This window comes from Porites lutea, chromosome 6 (genome assembly GCF_958299795.1).
Source record: "Porites lutea chromosome 6, jaPorLute2.1, whole genome shotgun sequence".
NCBI classification, from domain to species: Eukaryota; Metazoa; Cnidaria; class Anthozoa; order Scleractinia; family Poritidae; genus Porites; species Porites lutea.
The window spans coordinates 22,905,623-22,911,396 of record NC_133206.1 but is presented as its reverse complement, the minus strand read 5'-3'; positions in this window follow the sequence as shown (position 1 = coordinate 22,911,396).

The following is a 5,774-nucleotide window of genomic DNA, read 5'->3' as shown; positions in this document are numbered from 1 at the left end:
TCCGTTGGAGTTCGAATTTCGTGGAAAAAGTTGTGTTGAATGAGAGCATGTCGGCGAAAATGGCACCTCGTGTTTCCTACCTTGTATATTATTATTATAGATAGAGTGAATTTGAACAAATTACTGCAAATTATCACGAAACTTCTTTGGAGCAATAAGGACAACAACAATTAACTGCAGAGTAAGTTTTATTGATCTTTATTTAGTATTTCCTAGAAATTTTAGCATGATATTTTTACCCCATACTAACACTGTAATTTTACTGGAACCGTACTGTGGTACTATCACAGAGCCTGGGTTACCAGTGGTGCGTTCCAACGTACGAGGGAACACATAACCACGACCTGAAGGCCGATAAACGGCTTATTTTTTTACATATTTGGCGAGGATTCCTCAAGGGATGCGAAAGTACATTAACGAAAAATGCCTCTATTGTTCATCTTTCTTTTGTTTTTTCACACTTCGCACTGGTGGCATACACCGGCTTTTTAATAATGTTAGTTTTTCAAAGTCGCATTTCAAATTGGTTGTTCGCAGTGAATGCTAGAAACAGCCGAAAGAGCCTAGCAGTGTCGAGCGATTCAGAGCCAGAAGTAGAGCCTTTTATTACTCAAACTAAAGTGGCTTCAGTGGCGGTACTGCAAGAGCTTTCGGAAAACAGTTTAAATCTTCATTTGCGGGTGCAGAAAACGAGAAAGCAGTTGAAAATTTCAATTTTCGCACCGAGCATCTTTCGACCGACCTGCATGTTTACAGACAAAGAAGATTCCGGGCGAGGGATCACTACTGCAACGGACAAGGAAATTCAGTCGAGGAATCAAGCAAGAATACCACGAAACACTAAGAGGTCAACTACGTGTCTTCATGGAGTACACGAGTTTGGGTTGACTGGTTAAAGAACGGAACACCTTACCATGACAGCGACACTTTCGTGGAACTGTAGAATTTTAAAGACGCTGTTCAATTTCGAACTCTCGTTCTGGCTGTGGAAATCGATGAACCAACAACTAAGAAAATCCGTGAATGTGACGCAAACGAAACGCAGCTAATTTTATAGTAATTATAGCGTCGTATTTAATATTTCCAATAAACATTTGTGAATTTTTTCTTTATGAAAAGCTAATTGAAATGCGAGGGAATTTTGTATTAATATGCAAGGAATAAGTCACTTATCCTCCTTGCATATTAATAAATAATCTCGTCGCATTTTAATTAGCTGTTCATTAGCCCCGCTCTTCCCTTCAAACCGATCAAAGCCCCACCCAGCTTTTCAGACAGTTGATTCGGGTGTTATGTAATAAATTCCCCCCAAAAAGAACAAAGGAATCCGAGCTTATGTAAAAATAGCGGTAATTAATTAGCAGTAAGTCAATGAGAAACATGGAGGCGATACATCAGATAAATGAGAGCCCGCAGCTAAATTCAAACTAAACATCGAGTGGACCTTAATTCAGATTCCTTTCAGTTAAAAACATGTCGGAAAGAGGCTCAAAACACGACACAGTTTGTTATTTTTTTCCGTCGTTAGCAGAAACTTTTACTGTGGCAAGACAAAAGTAATCCTGACTCACCTTTTAAAAAAAAAAAACAGTTGATTATTGAAACTCACCGCCCTTCTGTACCCCGACATTGCTCCATACAAAAAATTGGTTGATGAGTCCATAATTCATCTTTGGAGTCTGGGCGATCGGACGGATTCAGATGCAGATGAGACGAAGCGGAGAACCGGAATCTAAGTTGGAAAAACTGAAAACAACATCGGATACCAAATCCGAAAAACCGCTTATATTTTTGCCAAATGGCGAACACCATATGCTAAAAAACTGAAAACTGCAAACCGCAAAGGACACCAGAACCGAAAATCCGACGTTTTTCAGTGCAAAATTAAAGTCCAAAAAGCGACCTATAAAATTCCAAAACTAAATATCCCAACGCCAGCCCCAATCTTATCCAAGGAGTTTTTGTAAATTTGGACCATCAGAGCTCTCCTGTAGATGCTTTTGGCGCTTCTTCACTTAGTCTACGTTGCTGCGGGCCCACTCATCGTCTAAACCTTTAGTATAGTCCATCTGCACAAAAGCTCGTTCTGATATCCAGCAGAGTCGCAAGGATATAATGTGAGCGTTTCTGATAGGCGGGATTCTTAAGGGTTTCTTACGCGCCTCACGATAGATCCAATTCTTACGTCCATGTGACGGTTGGGTGCAGGTTAGCCATTTAACAGAAGGAAGTTGGCAAAGAGCGTTTTAAGTTTACAATGAAAGAGCAGTTCGAACTCGAAAGCCTTCTTCCTGAACCAAAAAAATGCTTTAAGAGATCGAATTTCTTCAAGATGCACTGCCGCGTATTCTGCAATCTCGCCTACACTCGGGTTAGATTCAGAACAAACCAGGAAGTCATGATGTTCACGGACAAAAAAAACTACACACGTGTAGCTATTCAGTTCCTGGCAGTTCGCAGGAAACCAAAGAAACTAAGGTTATTTTACCGCAATAAAAAGCTTACGGCTTAAACAGAGGTAAAAGAAAATCAGTTAATGGTAAACTGCATTCCCTGATCAAATCCTGTCAGAAAACATCGACAGGAAACATAATACATAGATTTTAGCCAAGGCTGAAAGCGAAGCTCTCGAAATTATTTATAGTTTGCTCAAACTAAATATAAAATCGCGTAATGCTAAGCGGCGAAGGCAACGAGAACCGTGAAAAAACATTAATAGGTCTAATTAGCAAAAAAATCAACTTTGCACGTGCGGCACACTCTTTTTTTGTACATTTCTGTACCGTTGTTTTGCACGACTACAACGTGAATCGTGTAGAAACTTACTGTATGGCCACACTTTTTATAAAGGAAATGTCGTATTTGTTATTGTTCACTTTTCTTCACTGCCGCTTATTTTTTCCTCGGTGGCCGTTAGCATTTCTCATTTTCTCACCGCCGCTACAAATTCATGTTGTTCAGTCTAACAAAAAATGGCTCCCTATCTATCGCGCTAGGTGTTTGTCGCTCAATTTCCGCTTTCCGTTTTCGTCTTTATTGACTCTTCAGTTGTCTCTGCTTCACAAGACGAGGTTCCCAGCAAAATAACCTCGAGTTGCATTTGGATTGCCATACCTGTTGATTGAGTTATTTTACATTGGTATGCCTATGGTGCGGACGGGCGTACGGTCACGTGATTACCAAAATTTCTCGGATGGGTGGATTACCACATTTTCTTAGGTATGGGGTTACGATCGCGTCGAGTTAGTACTCCATATGCATGGAACAGACCAGCTTCATAACCTTTAAATGTGAGACTCACAGCGGCAAAAATATGATTTGCTCAGTTAAAGTTAAGAATACTCCATGCACTGCATAATCTACGCTAAAGAGAGCAGGCCGCAAGAAAAATCTCTGTTGTTCAAGCTGACCCTAAGGTCACGTTTTACACTATCACAAGCTGATTCTCTCTTGTCATGTCACGAGCTTGGCCTGTCAACACTTATTTGAAATCGGACTAATCAAAAACTGCGTATTAAGAAACTAGCCAACCAAAAACGCCGACATACCTCGACGCGTGAAAAACGCAGTGCGCATGCGTGCCTTCCCTGCTTCCGGTGCGAATTTGCCAGTGCCTCCCCCATCGAAATTATACGCGATACCAAAACAAACTAGATTCCGGCCGCGAAATTCAAAAAAGTAAGCTCCACACACAAAAGATAAGCTTAGAATTTCACGAACACAAAGTTTATTAATTGCTTTAGTTTCTCTCTTTTGCACCACATACTTTCCTCCTTGCACCAAAGGCGAAAATTATGTTTGAAAGTCCACGCTCGCTCTGGCAGCACTTCGCCGTAGCCATTGTTGCTGTTTTGGTCTTCGTCGCTGAGCTCGGTCAATGCGAACAACGAAAACGACCAATGCATGCTAAGTGGAAAAACAAGGACGGAAAAACCTTGTACTGGACGACTTTACCAGCTGTCTGAAGCTCTCAGCCGTGTTGTTGGTTTGCCGGTAAACTCCCATGTTTGCCGGCGACATTGGGATGAGTTGCGAAGAAAGGACGTGCGCTGCTCCTGTCCAACACACGACAGGAAAACCCCTTCTCGCCTGGATTCAAAGCCAATTCCTCGCAGATTTTACCCAATATTTGACGAGATTGGCTCTCGAACGACAGCATATCGCCCGGGCACACGGTGGTGTTATCACTGCAAAGCACGAGGTATCCTGAGTTTACTGTCAAACCACGAAAAAAGCCAGTCGAGGTCGAAAAAAGCCAGTCGAGGTTTAGTTTAAGTAATTTTTTGTTGTGCTTAATACTAGAACCGGCTGCAAACTATTAACATATCAAACATTCCTAAGTGTTTTTCAATTTAAATGGGGAAGATTTTGCAAATTTTAATTATTGAAAATAGAGACCTTGCGCATGAGCAGACGTTTTGTACATGTGTCCGACATACCCGACTCTGCGGCATTCGAACACGATATTGTGCACTAATTGACCACTCGAGAAAATACCATAACATACCATAATGGTCTTTGTTTGTCACCCCAAATTTTGCATAAGCATTGTCTTCAGTTTCTCTTGGGGCCATTTTAACTCCCACAATATATTGGCCTGCTCCCAACGTCAGTGACTTCATAGCTCAGTTGGTAAAGCATCGCACCGGTAATCGCGAGGTCACGGGTTCATACCCAGTTGAAGTCCTGAATTTTTTTTCAGGCTTCGTCTTTACGCAATTACATAAGTTGCGTTCACTGCGACGATCATTTCTTCATTTTCATTTCATTCCCGCAGTTCATATATTTATTTCATATATCATTAACAGACATTCAATATACTACAAAAATGTTATTTAAAGATTAAAGAGACGTAAATTGTAAGTAAAGGATTTAAACAAAATTTTTCTGGCGAGGAAGCTGAAATGGAAATCTTGGGGCTTATTATACTCGGAGCTCTCTCTCTAAACTAAGACTAAAATAATGAATAAATAAACGGCAAAGTCCCATTGAAATATAATTAGGATAAAAATCAAGCAAAACAAACCGGACAAAACAGACAAAAAGCAGCAAAAAACAAGTATTATTACAAACGGTTAATCAACTAAGAAGAAATGCTTTCTTTTTTCTCTTCAATTCTCATCTTGTAAGTATGGTGCAAACTGACCCAGACATAATTAAGCCGATTTTTTGAACATGTGTATACTGTTAATACTTCCTGGCTGCAATGAGACGATTAGTGCCCCACATTAATAATTTACTGACACTATATGAGCAAGTCAGTTAAACCTCTGGCAATTGATTAAACTCGGCCTTTTTTAATCAATTTGAATCTTTGTTCTACAGATCAGATGTACCGATCAAGAATCGGTTAATAAACTTTGTATCACTGATCATGACAGTTTAACTCGTTTTCTAAAAACCAAAACAGTTGTGCTATTTGTTTTGCCAATTGCACGGCAGCAACAAGATTGCCAATAACTCCTTCTTTTAATAAAATGAAAATACAGCCCACATATTTAACTGGTTTTTTACATGATGAAGCTATCACATAAGGAAAACAAGTAGTTAATATTAAAAAAAGTTTCGCTTGAACGTAGTTGCTTCGGAGAAAAGTCATGGTAATGACAAACTGCCAAACAATTCGAGAACGGTACCTTATTCTCCTTTATTTTCGCGGGACTTAAATTTCGCGATCGCGGAGAAAAATTGTGTTTGCAGGGAATTTAATTTCGCGAAATTGACGATTAAGTGACTTTACTTTTTCTTTTTTACAAAAATTGTACGTTAATCAA